We start from the raw sequence: 19,286 nt of genomic DNA on the forward strand, positions 1-19,286 counted from the left end.
TGAATACATTCAGATTTGTACTTTTGGCTTCCCGGATCTTCCTTAGGTGCGCCTCCCAAGTGATAGTGTGGTGTTTTTGGAGATGACCTCTCTGGCCTCCGGTACCATAGTTGGTACCAAGCTTACCCCGACTAACTACAGTTTTACAAATCGAACAAATGACCATTTTTTCCGCCTTTTTGCTAACACTAAAGAAGTCCCAAACAGGGGACTGGAGCTGTCTGCTGGTGGTGGAGGTGCTATTTTCAATGCCAGATGAAGTGGAGGATGGGCGTGGCTGAATCTGACTCTGTTGTGCACTTACAGCACCACTACTTGAGGTAATGGAGGTCGAGCTGGATGGAGGTCCCTGTTAGCCCTTCTGACGAGAAAATATGGAAGCTGTAGGTCGTGTTGGTGTAGTAGTTAACTGCGTTGGTGGTGATACCAGCGCCACGCTGCCCCATCCCTCTCAGCAGCAATTCGGGATAGGGTTAAAATGTCTGTCTGCTGCATGCCCGCTGGGGCTGCAGTGACGACTGTGATGACTGGGTCATTGTCAGACTTTTCACTAGCAGCAGAATACACCACTTCTTGTTCGTCGTTATCACCCATAAGTGAAAGCCTTGCGGGAACCTTCCTTATAGGCTTAGCTACATTTGTCGGCTCATGGCGTGCCTCGCTCTCAGACTGCATTGGTGGGATTCCTATCATCATCATCAAGATCATCAGAAGGAAGGGAGCTTGAAGAAGAACTTGTAGAAGCTCTCCTTGACCTTTTTTTTGCTGGGGATCTGGAAGACAATGGATCATCATCAGGAGGAGTGGCTTCCTCAGATGATACCTCTGCTTGAATCTCGATTTCCTGATGTGCCCCTACTTCTGGAGGAACAAGCATTGTGGGCAGTTGTGCTGCTCCATGCGCCTCTAGTTGCGCCTCTCCGCCTCTCCATGCGCCTCTCCATGCGCCTCTCAATGCGCCTCTCCTTGCGCCTCTACTTGCGCCTCTACTTTCACCTCTACTTGCGCCTCTACTTGCGCCTCTACTTGCGCCTCTACTTGCGCATGTACTTGTGCTTGTACTAGTTGCACCTGTGGTTGTCGTTGCGGCTGTGGTTGTTGAACACTCGTCAGATGAGTTACACCCTGCGTTGATTGGATGCTACTTTCTTGAGATGTGCCAACATCACTGGTCGATGGTGATTGAGCAATTAAAGTGGCTGCCTCTGCAGCACTCGTGGCCTTGAACCTAACTTGGCGTGGTGGCACTGAGCCCAATGAAGTGAAGGTGCTGCTACCAGCGTGGTCCGCGTCGGACCCCGCTGCTGCAGGCGTAGATTTTTTTCCCGAAAAAATTGTCTGTGGGCACACCAGTCTCCTTGGTAAGTGGCGCCACTTGCTTCTTCTGCTCCTTCTTACTGGCAGTGGCACTGGCAACTTTCTTGGTAGAGGAGCTACGGCCACCTTTCTTTGGGCCCATCTTCTTCAGATGTCAGAACAGCGGGCCGCAATTGCACGAGTTGTCTGTGGCCACACGTGATGTCATGTGACGTTGTGCTGCATACACCGCTGCAGGGCTTCTTCCTGGCACTGATGATGAACGATGACTGATGTGGTTCTCTTGTGCACCTAAAAGCAAAGGAAGCCAGAAGAACATCAGTTAAATAAATGTTGCATATGTCGTGCTTCAATTAATATTAGCAACTAGGCATTTATTATTATTACAACATACCCAAAGACCCAAAATAAAAATTGCAATTCTAATCAAAAATTGATGTTTACCTTAATAGAAGAGAGACCACACAGAGAGAGTTGTTTCATGCACCACTGAGTACCCATGGGCATAATGGATGAAAGCAAGTCAAACTGGGTGCAGGCTTGAGCACACTGCCTGGCTTCAAAATGGCCCCTTGACCCCACCCACATGGTCTGGCCCCAACAACACCCCAAAAAGTAATAAAACACACATACACCGCCACGATCCAATGCCATCCATGCCCTCAGTGATGTTTAAATTCAAGACACCCCACAGAAAGACTTGGTCCATGCACTACTGAGTAGCCCTGGGCATAATGGATGAAAGCAAGTCAAACTGGATGCAGGCCTGAGCACACTGCCTGGCTTCAAAATGGCCCCTTGACCCCCAGCCACATGGTCAGGTCCTGCTTGATCCAGGCCTCAAAATGGCCCCCACCCACATGGCCAGGCCCCAACAACACCCCAAAAAGTAGAAAAACACACAAAAATTATCTCAATCCAATGCCATCCATGCCCTCAATGATGTTTAAATTCAAGACACCTCCCAGAAAGTCTTGGTCCATGCACCACTGAGTACCCCTGGGCATAATGGATGAAAGCAAGTCAAACTGGGTGCAGGCCTGAGCACACTGTCTGGCTTCAAAATGGACCCTTGACCCCCAGCCACATGGCCAGGCCCTGCCTGGACCAGGCCTCAAAATGGCCCCCACCCACATGGCCAGGCCCCAACAACACCCCAAAAAGAAAAAAAACACACATAAACCGCCACAATCCAATGCCATCCATGTCCTCAGTGATGTTTAAATTCAAGACACCCCACAGAAAGACTTGGTCCATGCACTACTGAGTACCCCTGGGCATAATGGATGAAAGCAAGTCAAACTGGATGCAGGCCTGAGCACACTGCCTGGCTTCAAAATGGCCCCTTGACCCCCAGCCACATGGCCAGGTCCTGCCTGGACCTGGCCTCAAAATGGCCCCCACCCACTTGGCCAGGCCCCAACAACACCCCAAAAAGTGAAACAACATACACAAATCACCACAATCCAATGCCATCCATGCCATCAATGATGTTTAATTGCAAGACGCCCCACAGAAAGACTTGGTCCATGCACCACTGAGTACCCCTGGTATAATGGATGAAAGCAAAGCAAACTGGGTGCAGGCCTGAGCACACTGCCTGGCTTCAAAATGGCCCCTTGCCCCCCAGCCGCATGGCCAGGCCCTGCCTGGACCAGGCCTCAAAATGGCTCCACCCACATGGGCAGGCCCCAACAATACCCAAAAAGTCGAGAAACACACAAAAAGCACCACAATCCTTTGCCATCCATGCCCTCAATGATGTTTAAATTCATGACACCCCACAGAAAGACTTGGTTCATGCACCACTCACTACCCCTTGGCATAATGGATGAAAGCAAGGCAAACTGGGTGCAGGCCTGAGCACACTGCCTGGCTTCAAAATGGCCCCTTGACCCCCAGCCACATGGCCAGGCCCTGCCTGGACCAGGCCTCAAAATGGCCACCACCCACATGGCCAGGCCCCAAACAACACCCCAAAAAGTCAAACAAACACACAAAAATCACAACAATCCAATGCCATCCATGCCTTCAATTATGTTTAAATTCACCCCACAGAAAGACTTGGTCCATGCACCACTCACTACCCCTGGACCTACTGGCTAGTGTGGCTTTACAGGCCCCCCAAAATTTAAAACAAAAATTACACATATAACAGTGAGCTCTATGCCATAAATGAGATTTAAGTTCAACAATACTCACAGAAACAGTTGTATCATGCACCCATAACTAACCCTGGGCCTACTGGATACTGTGGCTACCCACAATATGTATTTTTAAAAGTTGTGAAAAAGTTTTAAAATTGTAGTTGCAGCAAAAAAGTGCAGCCAAATGTCAATCTGAGGAGTTATTCTGATCAAAATCATCATTTTCAGAAGGTTTATGCCGCATGCGGTGGATTTCTTGTGCAGGATTGCAATTTTTGCAAGTTCGGGAAAGCGAGCTGTTCAAATCTCCCGCCGGAAGTCAGCTGCGCACCGCATCTACGTGTTCGCAATTGTTTACTCCCGCGATGCGTGATCGCGGGCCCTTATGACGTACTCGCGTTGTCAAACTGTCGCTGTGCACGATGGCGGGCCGCGATGATGTACTCGCGGTCGAAAAACTCTTGTGCGATCACGCAGCAAGATCCAAAATGGCACCGCACACGCAAACCGGGAGGAAAAACAACTCGGCAAACTCAAAATCACGATAAGTCAACATCGCGCGTGCGAGATTGTATTTTTCAAGCGCGACCAAGCAAAAAAATCTGCCAGCTTGCGAATTGCGGATTTTTGTGCAAATTCGCATGATTCCCGGACCGCGAATTTGCCAAAAATCCGCAAATTCCACGAACGGAACGGATTTTCAGCCCATACTGACATATGACCACTTGGCAGCAATGGCAGTGGACACTTGTTACATGCATTTTATAAAAACTCTTTGCATCAGTGTGAACTTTATTTCACAGAACAATCTAAAAACGCCAAATCTTTAGGATGTCCTGCTGACATTTCATGTTGTTTAATCAATGGATTTAATCAATTTCTACTGAGTAAACTTACCAAGAAGATGGGGTAGCTTCAACGCCTTATTGGAAAATGTTGTGCCAAAATATTTTTGAGGAATGCTTTGTCCCACTACTGATAATCTTGCACACATTGCTAATTACAACAAAGGTACGCTGCGAAAGCTCTATGGATTTGTCAGTCTAGATATTCTTGTGCATGGTACAGGTCTAAATTCTTCTTTGCATTCTGGAGCATGTATGTTTATTTCATTCACAACTAATGTAAGACCGCATGTATTAGAATGCTTAGAAAAAACTATGGATTAGTTACTTATCCCACCTGCAGTGGGAGGGGAGAGTGTCCTGAGGAGAAAATTGTCTATGAGTGTCTTGCTAGGTAAATTACTTTATGTTAATCCTGAGTATGTTGTTCAGGATTCCACTTTACATTCAGTGCTTGTAGGTTAGTTTATTTTCCTATGAGGTTATTGATAAAAGAATGCAAAGAAAACTAAGGTAGTCACTAATGCCTGTTGTTTAGTATTTTAGATGAATGGTGGAAACTCTCTAATGATAGGCACAAAGCCCAGGTATGGGGAAATGCTGGGCAGATCAGCCTCTATGCTGGGCCGCAGGAAGAAGTATGAGTGATGCTGGGCATTGGATGCCTTTTAGATGAGAACAAATATAAGGAGATTACATTAAATTAAAAGTGAAAATGAAATAGGTCCTTTTGAGTATGCAAGAGCAAACAGACCGTGCTTGCATAGGCAGGAGAATGTAATTGTAGTAGGACGAACATCTAGAACACTGAGCAATGTCATTACATTCCCTGCCTCTTAGCCTTCCCTAACGACACTCCTTCTCCTCCTTCCACACTCGGGAATATTTACAAGAAGCTAATTCCGCCACTGTGTCAATTATTTCACACTGCGAAGGCGCAATCATTGCTCCATATTCACAAAGTGACGCTGGAGGCCTTTAGCATCACTTTTATCACTCCTGCATCAATTTTTCCCAATGTCAGATCCGGTTGTGTCAGATAACGAAAATGATATGCTGGTGTACCTTCTTAAAAGGTCATGCAGAACTGACAGAGTCATATTTACAAGGATATGGGGACATGACATTACTTTGTTGTATTAACACGGATATCACAATATGACGTTATTTGGCAAAAGATGTGCAGAGTCCTTAAAGGGTAAAAAAGTTAACGCTTCAGCAAACCAGGCGTACAAAAAATGAATTAACACTGGTACAAAAACAGAATATACCCAATTCACAGTGGAAAGCTCAACTCTGCCATGGACTTACTTCTACTGCAACTTGGAGCACAAAGAAGACCACCACCATCACCATGGAGGTAACACAAGAGAACGGAGCAAACATACCAACAGGGGAATACCCTCATTGACCTCAGGGATGAGTTCATCACTCATTACAGGCTCAGGAGGGAGTCCATTGTCCAGCTCATTCTATTGGTTCACAGATTGGAGCACAGAAAGCAGAGCAGAGCGGCAGCGGCAGTGGAGCGGAGGAGAACTGCCGCGAGCCGGAACTGAACCACGGTACTGGGGCTGAGCCGCGAGAACCATGAGGGAACATCTTGGAAAACTCCGACCAGATGTTGGACACCCAATTAGGAATGCTAAAATATCTAGTAGAGAAAAAAAGGAGGAAAAAACAACAACAACTATCACTATCTGGAGAAAAGGAAGAACAAACAGAGGAAAAACTCTCCACATTAAAAGCTTTCCTACCAACAGTAGCAGACTCTTCGTCTATGGTTGATACTGCAACTCAAACAGGTCGGTGCAAACAAAAAGTAAAAAATGAAAAAAACACATATAAACAAATCTATTCATTAAGAAAACTCTTTAAGGACCCAAATGAGACCAAAGCTAAACTACTGAGCACAGCATATTACCCAATCTTTAATAAACAAAAGTCCAAAACCTCATCAAAAGGTATTATTATGACTAAACAAAAAATAATAGAAACGTCATTAAATACGTCCTCAGTCTCCCCTGTCCGAGAAAGAACAGTAAAAAAGAGGAGATCAAGAAAAAACAGTTGGAAGCGAGCAAAGAAAAGGGAAACAAGGTCTGCAAAACAGAAGGTCTGAAAAACAAGATTTCCTGAAACGCTACCACTCAATTTTACCTCCATAGGAAATAAGGAAGGTAAAGAAACCAACCTTATTACAAAGGAAAGAGAAATGATTTCGACCTATAAGAACCAAAGGGCAAAATCTACACTTTTAAACCCCACCACCCCAAGTTTTGTTCCAACAAAGTCTGAAAGAGAAATACGGACGCAAAAGGAAACGCAACAACAAGCTCTACCGACCGGGAAGACGTCTATTCAACTGCTGAAAAACCTAACATGCAGTGTGGAAATCACAGACCTATTTCCCTTGGGTGAAGACCCCCTAAATCAAGAAAGAATAATAAATCTCATTCAAAGGATACAACTATTACATGCATTAGCAAGAAACAAAATAAAACTAGTATCTTTTCCAGAAAGAACGAAAACCACGACAGCTGTCGTAGAATTTTGGTCTCCAGTCATTCCGGCTATTATACTAAAAGAAAACAAGACCCTTCACAAATGCAGATTTGATGTGGCCCCAGAAAAAAGGACAAAAGGAAAAGCAGCAGAAACCCTTTCAATTGGACACCAGCACTTATATGTAAATGAAAACAGCAATAATAACTTGTCAAATCTTTATAAAGAAGACATATCAGTCTCAATTACGAATGGAGTAAGGAGAAGCTGGACCAAAAATTCTCCAAAGAAGGAAAATATAGCCACAGAAAATACATGGGCATGGATTGCAGAGAATCTTAACAGCAAAAAACAGGGACAGGAAAACAAGTGCCCCTTTTAGCAATTGTATGACCATCTCTTCCTGGAACATTGCAGGGAAAACCCAGGAAAAACTAGCAATAATGATGCAAGATTGTCCAGGGATGGTGGCTTTACAAGAAACCTGGGCAACTACACCCTTTGATCATCCTGATTATTTCGTATGCGACATCCTAGTCGAAACGGTTGCCCATGGGCACGCAAAAGGAGGGATAGCAATTCTTCTATCTGAAGAATACTAATGGGACAAAGAAATCATCCCAATGTACTCCAAGAATATTCAATGCATAAAGATCAAAGTTGGGACAGATCTGACCAAAAGTTCTAACAAAATGCTCGTTTTTAATGTCTATATTCCCCCAGGAGCTAAAATGGACGCATTTGCGTTAAACATTCTTGAGGATATCGAACATGTGACTTTAATGGGCAAATATCTAACGACCTATTGGAAAAACGGGAGTCAGGAGAAAAAGAACAAGCTCTGGCAATACCCATCCCACAATTTCCTCTAGGATGCAAAGTTCATAAGAGAGGGAAAATTATACTATCAACACTCGCTATCCTGAATGGAGTTATATTAAATGGCAACACAGAAGGAGACATACCAGCTTCCTATACAAGAAATGGTAGTCTAGGCCTTTTTGGATCAGCCCTACAACTAAACATCAAGTTTGAGACAGGAAGCAATCACAAAATTTTACATTTAACAGCAGACTTAAGCCTGAAACTAACATCTCTGGTGCACATTAAGGAATTGCAAAGTACAGCACTGGTAAACCCAGCTCAAGGTCGGGTAATATGGAATCCCAGAACCTTCGATAAAACCATGCAAATAATTGTTAAACCCATTAAAAACTATTCACTCAGCAAATCCCATAAAAACTTTGAGGCTGTGGTTAATAAACTGGTACAATTGCTGCAGGAAAGTTCAAATCAGCATACGACATAAACGCAAAAAATAAAAGACGGAATCCTGATAGTAGGGCAACGTAATTAAACAAACTAATAAGAGCACAATTTTTGCAATTCTCTGATACAAGAAAACAAGAAATCAATAAACTAAAAAATTGTCTTAGAAGAGAAAAAGAAAAAAGAAAAAGATATAGGACAAAAAATGGGTGGACCTTCAGTTAGCAGCAAAACAAAAGGACAAAACGTGCCTACTGGAACATAATAGCGTTAGAAACGGGAACAAAAAAATCACTAAATGCAAATCCAGTTCCACCTTCAGAATGGGAAACATATATAACCAACATATACAAAATAAATCAAAAGCCTGAATGCGAGACTCTAATACAACACAAGAGAGGACAGGAAAAAATTACACCTCTCCAAATAGAATAGAATAGAATAGTATATAAAAAAGGCAAGATCGACAGCTGCAATGGGTCCTGACCAAATTCCTATTAAGGTCCTAAAAAACAATCCTAAAGAGTGGAGCAAGACCCTAGCACGCCTCTTCTGCCATATATTCAGAACAGGGGAAATTCCAAAGTCCTGGAAGGGGAGCATTGTAATTCCAATCTACAAGAAAGGCTCCAGGCTGCTCCCGTGCAACTACCGGCAGATTGCTCTCCTGGACGAAACTGGGAAGATATTCACGGCAGCTGTCTTAGAACGTTCCAGTTGCTTTGTGAGCTTGTCCCAGTATGGACATATGTTGGGGCAGTCCCAGAGGATGTGGTAAAAAGGACCCCGGTTGATGACATTGTCTGAGACACAGAGGGTCTCTTCTCCTCCCCATCTTGAACAAGATCCCCGCCTCTATATAGATGCGATGAAGGATCTTCAATTGGAGCAGGCGCAGTCTCATGGGGATGGCCACCTCCCTGGGAGAGGCGAGCGCATCTCACCAGTCCTCGTGCTCGAGGTCACCCAGGTCTGTCTCCCAATACTGTTGTAGGCGTGGTAAGGGGTCTTGGCGGTTATTTGATAACTTTTTATACATGAGTGAAATGGCGTTTTTGTTCATTGGGTCGAGTAGAAAGCCTATCCTCAAGCGCTGACTCCACTTCTTGAGCATCAATGTTCATGGCGCTCTGGTGGAGCAACTCTCTCACATATCTATGAGGCATTGCAAAGCCAGCCTGCATGTCCTTGTGAGGCCTCATAGACATGGAGTAAGGCAAACCAGTGCTAAGTGCAGCGTTGCCTCACCTTACGTCAAGGTTGTGTTTTCCATGGACCTTGCAGTGTCTTTTCCTACCCAACCATAATTATTTTTGACACATTCCCAGAATTCAAAGGATCTGTGAACCTGGAAATGTGTCTAAATTCAGTGCCTTCCCAATGGAGGTGAAACAAGAAGAAATAGCACAATGTTTCCTTATTTCCCCTCTCTCCATGTGTGCTGCATGGTGCAGTACACATAGTAGGAGGAGAAAATGCATACCTACAACACTGACACCCTGGTACCATGGTGCAAGGGTGCCTGCTTTGACACTCAGCTGCAGTTTATGCACCGGGAGAAAAGACAGGAATGTGTTGTATCGTGTAGATATGATGCATTCCTACCCCTTTTCTTTTGACGTCGGGCAGTGCACCAAGAAAGGCTGGCACTGCTGCCCTACACCAAAATATTGGTAATGTACCCTCATGTTTCTGCTTTGTAGTCTGGGACTTGTTGTTCTAGTGACTGATGTTGTACATTCCACTGCATGTGCCAGTATGCAGAGAAAGGTGAACGTGGACTGGAGCTGCACTTCACAGATGGAAGGGATAAATGTGACAGAGCTGGGCTGAACTGTGCAACGTGTAACTGGGCAGTGAGACTTCCATTTATGTCATATTTAACCATAGATGACCCAGCATACTACCCTCTGGCATATAGACAGTGCCGTGGAGTGCTGGAACATAGCTGGCAGCACTGCACAACCTGACCTAGTTGCCCACATGGCCCTTTTTGCAACTTACACTGTTGCTGTTGTGGTACATCATAGCCAGCACTGTCCTATCTCGTATCTCCTGCTACTGTCTCCTCTGAGGTGATGACTACCACCCGCACCTCCAAGGTATCCAGATTCTCCTGGGGCGCTGGTCTTCCACCTGAGAGAGCGCAATTTGAATAAAACGTATATCCGAGCCATATTTACAAGCATATCGTATAAACGTAGGAATGAAATATATACTGTAACGTGAAGTTAACACCTATAGCATATAATTAGCCGATGTAATCAAAGTAATATAGGAAATGTAACTGTATTTACTCCTGAACATGCATTAGATTTAGAAGGCCCGTATACGTAGTGGGCTAATGTAGAAATGTGTAGAAATGCTTATGAACTGAAGAACGTGCAAGGTAGAATTCATGTACGTGTGTAACTTTAAATGGAGAAACGGCGAGAAATGTAACATGGAGAAATGTGCAGAGAGCATACATAACGGTGTAACGAATGAAAATATAAAGTTATATTCTATATAACTTGTATTCTATGTAATTTATATTCTATGTAGAATGTATTCACTTAAGCAAACGATTTACTAAATACGATTATATATAAATGTGTGTTAAAGGTTATACTGTATAGAAGGCTTCTTGTAGGAATGTTAGAAGGGTTTAGGTCATATGTGATTTTAACCTAACTGACCAAGAGTTCGCAGGAGTGTAGTCCGCTGTATGTAATTTAGTGGGCTCACAGGAGTCGTGAATAGCCTTGATCTGAATGTGCGAGACAAGGGTCAAAGGTCTTGCTAGATTTAAGGTGACAATGCTGTACGAAGTTTATGGCCTAAACGTGATAAGAGACGCTTGGAATTTGAGTCTTGTTTAGAAACGACCGTTCACAGGACCAACTAAGGTTACGAATACAGTCGTAAAGAGTAGAGTTCTGCTGAGGTGATAGACTTTTGCTCCGAAAGTGTCAAATGAAATGTCGAATGAAGTCACCAGCAAGAAGACGAAGATGGCGTCTAAGGAGAAGGGTCAACTTAATGGACGACGCGAAGAGATGAAGCCATGGAAAGAGCAAAGAATGAGATCATGGGGAAAGTACGTGGTGGGCGTCAAAGGGGCGTTCCACCCATACTGTGATTGTGTATTTTAGGGACAGCACCCCGGGGAGAAGATAGCGAAGCGAAGGCGAAGGCGAAGAGCTCAGAGCACAGATGGTCTGATAGCAAGTGAGGAGCGAGCGCTGAGAGAGATCAGAGCGCAAGAGAGCAGTAGGCCGAGGACCCTTAGAGAGCGGATGGGTAGGCAGAGAGGGTACTGCTTTTCGACATAAATTACCATTAGGGGTTAAGAGAGTTTGAACTTCTTTGGAAGTCAAACTGCTGACACCTTTTTAGGTAAGGAACTTGCGAAGTAGGGATGTCACATAGTACAGAGTAGGGACAGAATTAACTTGTCTATTCTTTTTGTAGATGACGCAACAGGACCACATTGTATCTATGCTTTAATCTGCAGATTTGGAACAGAATTGGAACAGATTTGGAATTGATTTTAATTGTATTCTTTGGTATACTTATTGAAACTTATCCTGAGAGGATTGTATATGCACTTAATTCTGATTTTATATAAAACTTTAAAAAACTTCATCAGTTGTAAGTGGTCCTTCAGAGTTGCGTCAGTTTATGGGGTTTATCTAACCTATGCGGGGTTTGTCTTTTACTCAATGACAGAAAATAACCGATCCAAATTTGACGAATGAGATAAGTTATCAAATTGATCATAAAAGGTATTAAAATCTCATTCCCAGCAGTTGGTAGCAGAGAAAGATGGTTTTCTTCTTGAGGAAGACAACCTAGGTCAGGTCTAGATTACCCCAAGGTCCCTAGTCATCGACGACCAGAAGAAGAATCCCTGCCGAAGACGGTGCTGACGGTGCGTCGAGAGAAAAGCAGCAGAGTCGGTCGAGAGTGAGTATAAGGGTCATGCTTTGTAAGATTGCGGTATTTTATGTTGTACCTGTGTTGTAATGTCAAGCGGAGTTGAATGCCTGTAGTGTGATTGAGGGAAGGTTGTGAGCGCGCGCAACCGGATAAAATCTTAAGTTCAAGGAGAGCTTAAGTGGTTCGGGTGTATCGAACACCCAGAGTAATTTGTCTACCATTGAAAGGGGGTCATGAGGTACCATTGATCGCCCGACAGACCGATGATAGGGGGAGCGTAAGAGAGAGTGTATGAGTAACGGACGCTGGTCGTACGTTTACTGTGTGTAAGTAACCTATCAGTTAAGGCGATCGTCTGACCGTGTGAGGAGAGACGTATTGCCAGTTGAGGTGACAATTACAGTTAGACTGTGGCCGTACAGTCAGAGAAAAGTGATCGCTTGGACGGAAGTAGTCATTTTTCGGCGTATGAATGAAAACGCATGCAAGACCGTGAGACGAGTTGAGAAAGGAGGGGAACTGCTGCACAGAGGGGACGAGTGACGTCAGCGTAGAGCCGCGCTGAGATTGGTCGGTCAGCGTAGAGCCGCGCTGGGATAGGCCGATTAGCGAGAGTCGCGTAGGGATTGGTTGGTTTGTCATCGGGACGTAAATAAGGAAGAGAATAAGGGAAAATTGTAGACTATCAAAAATGAAGTGTTTTAAACGTTTAAGGGCGATCTTTAAGAGAGATAGAGGAAACTTGTATGCCGGAGAAGAAGCTCCACCAGAAGGCACACCAGCTTATCATATGGCAGTGAATGTAGGCTTACACTCAATACTATGGATCTCTGAGTGGAATAAGCTAACAGAAGGGAATAAGGAACTGACGTTTCCGAGATACGGGACATTTAAGCTAGAAGTATTGAACCAACTGAAAGCGGTAATGCTTGCAACAAGACCTCTACCGAGGCCAACACAGTTCGAAGCCCTTAGTGCATGGTTTAGAGCAGCACACGAAAAGAGCTTAAAGAGACGCCAGGAAAGAGTAAGGCGATCGGTAAAAGCAGTGCAGGATGCTAAATGGGACGATGAAGCTAAAAAGTGGAGGGTGCAAAAGATAGAAGCAGACAAACTGTTCACAATGTTAGAAGCTACGGGAGAAAAGAAACCTCTAGAAGAAGATGAGGATAGCGAGCCAGATGAGGATCTAATAGAGAGACTATTTACAGATAGACCACCTCCGTACAATACAGAAGCCGAAAGTCCTGTACTACAACAAGGGGATGGAGCTAGATGGGGGGAATATAAATCGCTCCCAGTAACAGAGTGGGATGCCAAGAAGGGTGAGGAAGTACCTCAATCTAGTTCCGAACAGAGAGTAGTAGGAAGATTCGTGGTCCAGAAGGTGCCAGAAACGCAGTATGCAAGGTCGTATCAAATGCCAGATGCTCTACAAGTACCTGTTACCATAGGGCCTATAGTGTCAATCTACAACCCAGAGGGGGTCCAGCAGGAGGAACAGGCACGATGGGACAGAGAAAGGACAGAGATAGAGGGAAGGAATAAAACGACCAATTCCCAAAGGCAGTTGCTAGGACCAATGAGTCGAAGTACCCCACTAGATTCTGCAACGGGTCCCTGGATAGAACAGGGGGGCCAAAGAGGACAGATGGATTTGAGGGGACGGAAACCGAAATCCTATAAGGAATTAAGGGAATATCTGAGAGAATGGGATGCTGCCGAAGAAACTGAGAATAAGAAATTAGAAACAGGAGCAGAATGGAGAGATCAGGATGACAGGATCCTCTCTCACTGCGGAGCTGGCGAAAGCAGCCCTGAGTGGGAGGGAGGGAGTCAAGGAAGTAGAGGAGATACTTGCCCTACTACCAGCGGCAATAGGCAAATAATTGACGACAGGAGTGCAGGGTGTGGGGAAGTGCCTCGCGTCACCTTTAGTGAGGGAGAACGAAGGACGCAGGAGTACCGAAATACTTTCAGATGCACTCACCATACCCCGGATGAAAATGTGCAACATTGGAATCACGGGAACATGGAGAGTCGCGAAACGTCTCGCCATGCATCCGGTGATCATGGGCGAAGTCATGAGAACATGGAGAGTCGTGAAACGTCTCGCCATGCATACGGTGATCACGAACGAGATCGCGGGAGCATGGAGGGCCATGAAGGACCTTATCGGTTATTGAGCGACACCAGACAGCAAGCGAGTTACAGTGGTTTAGAACAGCACGGAGGATCCTATATTGTATCGGGAGAAACCGAGCCAAAAAGACGGAATGTAGTGATGGGGAATGGAGCAATGTTCCACCACACCCCAAGGGAAGATGGAAAAGCTTGGGATCTAGAGAGGTGGGAACAAAGAGATGGAAGAAAAACTCCTCATAACTCACCTGTGCTTAGGCGTAGGGCGCATAGTGGAGGTGAGAGGGATGTAAGAGAACAACCTAGGACTGACGTACTGAGAGCTGAAATCAAAGCAAGACGGATTGATGTAATGAGTTTAAAATCAGACTTGGATGAGATAATTGATGGCACAGTGGCAATAGAAAGGTTAGAGCTGTACGAACCAGATGAAATACTGTTTTTATCTAAAGATGTTACTCAGAAAGCAAGGGCAGCTCATGAAAAATTATCTGAATTGGCAGACAAGTATATGATAGACATGTCACGAACTAAAGCCTTACAGGCCAACCATAGGCTGAATTGCACGGATCGAGATCTAGATGAGCGTAGAACGATTGGGCTAAGAGTACACATAAGGGAACTAATCATGTGTATCAGGATATGGAGGGATCTGGATAGATGGGAGGAAAAATGGTCCAAGAGGGGAACAGTTAGAAGGAGTACACTTGTGAAGTCCCAGGATGGAGACCTAATGCGAATGGAAGCTTTCCCTTTGCGAGAAATCGCGAACGGAAACTACGTTCATGTGCCCTGGAGTAGGGGGGATTTAGCGGCATTTACTAATTCTTTCCCCAAGTTAAGAGAGAACCCCGTGGAGTGGTACAAGCAGGTAGAGAGATTCGTAAAGATCTCTAAGGTGCTGTGGATCGATTTGAACACCTTGTTCGATATCGTAGTACCCGGAGATTTGTGGACGGCATGCAAGCTTAGTGTCGAATGGCCCGCTTGTGAGCCTCCGAGAGATACCCGGACAAACGGTCCATCCGATAGAGTCATGGAAAAATACGAGAGAGTAATTGCATGGCTAAAACAGAAGGTGCCAGTGCAGGACATAGACTGGGTTAAGATAGATCGAACAACTCAGGAACCTAAAGAGACAGTTCACGAGTTCTACGAGAGATTGCTGAAAGCATTCAAACAGTATAGCGGGTTGGATGTCATGGATCCTAAAGATATAGGACAGTTTGTGTCGAAGTTTGTACTAGGATTGAGGCCAGACATAAGCCTAATGATACAACAGCATTTGATTTGTTGGCAGAACAAACCGTTAGATGAGATTCTGAGGTATGCAAGGTACTGTAGCGACGAAATAGACTCAAAAGCAAAGAAACTTAAGGAAAAGCTGATGTTGGTGCAGATGCAATCAGCTGGAAAGGGTGGACAGCGGCAACAGGGAACAGGAACACCAGTAAAGAAACAGAATAATCAGAGCAGAGATGAGGAAGAAAGACCGAGACCGAGAATGGATATCGCGACACTGAAAAAGACAACGAGGTGCCATCAGTGTAACGAAGTGGGACATTGGAGACGCGAGTGTCCCTATAATGTCGAGACGGGGGAATTAGAACAGGAGGAGGATGAGGTTCAACCCAGCATGGTAAAGGGGACAGCAGTCCCGAAGGGAAAGTTTATCAAAGGGGGGAATCAGACTCCTCGAGCCCCGTTCCCACAACCGCCTCGCATTACAAATGGAGGAAAAACCTATAGACAAATGCCATTGTTCGTAGGAGGAGAAGAATGCTACTACGTTGATCCTCTTACAGGGCAACGAGTGAATAGGGAAGAAGACTGTACTCTAGGTGCAGCCCTGGAAGTAGATCAGAGGGGACCATACGTAGAAGCTGAAGTAGCTGGACGTCCTACGACCTTTTTCGTGGATACGGGGGCCACTCAATCCACGTTGAGATCAGCGGTAGTCCCGGGTTTGCCAATGTCGGGAGAGACGATTCAGGTGGTAGGAGTCGCAAACAGGAGAATGACAAATCCTCTAACTGAACCAGTGTCAGTGAAGATAGGGAATTACAGTGATGAACATCAGTTTGTAATCTGTGATTCTAGCCCTGTGTGTCTGTTAGGAAGAGATCTGTTGTGTAAACTGAATTGCACAATACATTGCACACCTGAAGGAGTAGAAGTGCAGACCAACGATGAGGATGCTGATTTTAAAGTTGTAAACTCGCAGGAATGTGTGGAACTATATCCTACCCTAACGGTGGAGGAGCTTCCACAGGATTTGAGGGAGAAAGTGTCAGCTGAGGTGTGGGATTTTACTGGAGAAGAAATAGGATTGATTAAAGGGGTAGAGCCAGTAAAGATCATGGTAAGACCCAATGCCGAGTATCCGAGAATACCACAATATAAGTTGACACCGGAGACGATTGCAGGAATAAAGCCTGTGATCGAATCCATGATTAAACAGGGAATACTGAAGGAGATCGTGGGAAGTCCATGTAACTCCCCGATTATGGGTTTGCAGAAGCCTAGTGGAAAATACTGAATTGTGCAGGACCTACGAAAGATTAATAATATCGTTGTTTCATGTTGTCCAGTGGTACCGAATCCATCAGTGATATTGTTTCAGATACCGTTCCAAGCTGAATGGTTCACCGTGATAGACTTATGCCAGGCTTTCTTTTCGATTCCTTTAGATGAAGAGAGCCAGTATCTTTTCGCTTTTAAGCTGGAAAATCGCGTTTTAACATGGTGTCGTATCCCTCAGGGGTATACAGAAAGCCCATCGATTTTTAACCAGCTGATGAAGAAAAATCTTGAAAGTCTAGTACTGCCCAAGAACTCGGTTCTAGTCCAGTACATAGACGACCTCCTAGTTGCGTCAGAAACTGAGGAAGCTTGCAGGGTAGACACCATCACCTTGTTAAATCACTTGGCCGAGAACGGACACAAGGTGTCTCCAAGTAAATTGCAGTATTGTCTGACCGAAGTGCAATACTTGGGCCAAAGGATTGAAAAGGGAAAACGGAAGGTGTCTCCAGACAGAATAGAGGCGATCATGAAAATGAACGCGCCTAAACCACAAAGAGAAGTCAGGATGTTTTTAGGCATGGTCGGTTATTGTCGGCAGTGGATAGCCAACTTTTCACTAAAGGCAAAACCGTTATTACAACTGACGCACAAAGGAGTAAGTGATCCGGTACCATGGGACAAAGATTGTTTGATGGCGTTTTTGCAGCTGAGGGAGGACTTATGTCGTGCCCCGGCTTTAGGAATGCCTGATTACACAAAACCATTCTTGCTTTATTGCTGCGAAAGAGAGGGTTGCGCTTTAGCAGTTTTGGCCCAGATACACGGAGATGCGCGTAGGCCAGTTGCTTACTTTTCGGCTACATTAGATCCAGTAGCCGCAGCGTTGCCCGGATGTCTCAAATCCGTAGCTGCAACGGGTGTCAGCATTGAGAGATGTGAAAGTGTGGTAATGGGACATCAGTTAGTGGTGTACGTACCGCATTCTGTGGAATTGTTAATGACCAGGACTAAGACTCAGCATCTGACGAATAGCAGGCTCACACGCTACGAGCAAGTCATATTGGCTGCCGAGAATGTGACCCTAAAAAGATGCTCCGTCTTGAATCCTGCAACTTTGATGCCACTTCCAAATGATATTGATGATGAAATTTGTACAGATCATGACTGCCTTGATGTGACTGAACTATGCACCAAACCGAGACCAGATATCGTAGATGAGCCATTGACTGACCCCGATGAAATATTCTTTGTTGATGGTTCATGCGTAAGAGACGATATTGGTCAGCTGAGAGCAGCATATGCAGTTTGTACTATTACCAGAGTTGTGGAAGCCGCCTGCCTGGAAGGAGTACATTCCGCTCAGGTAGCTGAAATCATTGCTTTGACCCGTGCCTGCTTAGCAGGTAACAAAATTCGAGTCACCATATACACCGATAGCCAGTATGGTTTCGGGGTAGTTCACGACTATGGGCAGTTATGGTCTCAAAGAGGTTACATGACCTCCTCGGGTTCTCCAATTAGGAATGGAGAATTCGTGAGATTATTGTTAGAGGCATTGCAAGGTCCGTCAGCCATAGCAGTTGTCAAATGTGCCGCGCACACGAAGAATGTAGACTTTGTGTCGCAAGGCAACCGTTATGCTGACGAGGTAGCGCGATACTGCGCAGAACAAGGTTATTCTCACACCAATGTAGAAGTGGGGGGAATACAGGAAAGAACTGAATTGACGATGTTGTTAGATACTGTAGATACGTGGGATGAGCTAAAATGTGTTCAGGAAAATGCACCAGATGATGAGAAAAAGGTTGGGAGACAGCTGGATGTACAAAAAGTGAAATGAACTTTTGGATCTCTGCAGATGGGAGAGCAGTTTTACCAAATGAACTTGTTAGTCCAATGGCAAGGAAATTGCATGGATCAGCACACATAGGTAGAGATGCTATGGTGAGAGTATTCAGACAAACATGGTTTAATCCGAAATTTAGAGTAGCGGCAGAAGCAGTATGTCAGCGTTGTGCGATCTGTCAGCAACTAAATGTAGGAAAGAGAACACCAGTCACACTGAGTCACATAGGGAGGTCTGGGGGGCCTTTCAATAGAATGCAGCTGGATTTTATTGAAATGCCTCAATGCAATAGACTCAGATACGTGTTAGTGATTGTCTGTATCTTTTCTAGATGGGTTGAAGCTTACCCGACACGTAGGTGCGATACACTCACAGTAGCGAAATTGTTGCTTAGAGAGTTGATACCGAGGTTCGGGGTGCCATCCTCTTTGGAATCGGACAGAGGAACTCATTTCAATAGCGAAATAGTGAAGATGCTATGTTCAGCTTTGAGTATTGATCAGAAGCTCCATTGCAGTTATCGACCAGAAACTTCAGGGATTGTAGAGCAAATCAACAGTACAATCAAGTCCAGACTTGCCAAAGTTTGTTCATCGACATCCCTGAATTGGCCTGATGCACTTCCATTGGTTCTTATGAGCATACGTAGCACACCAGATAGGAAAACAGGTCTGTTTCCACACGAGGTGCTAATGGGAAGAGCTATGAGATTGCCATCGGTTCCGACTGCAGCGCTATTGAACATCACAGACGATTTGATCTTGGACT

Source organism: Lissotriton vulgaris, chromosome 3_1 (genome assembly GCF_964263255.1).
Source record: "Lissotriton vulgaris chromosome 3_1, aLisVul1.2, whole genome shotgun sequence".
NCBI lineage: Eukaryota > Metazoa > Chordata > Amphibia > Caudata > Salamandridae > Lissotriton > Lissotriton vulgaris.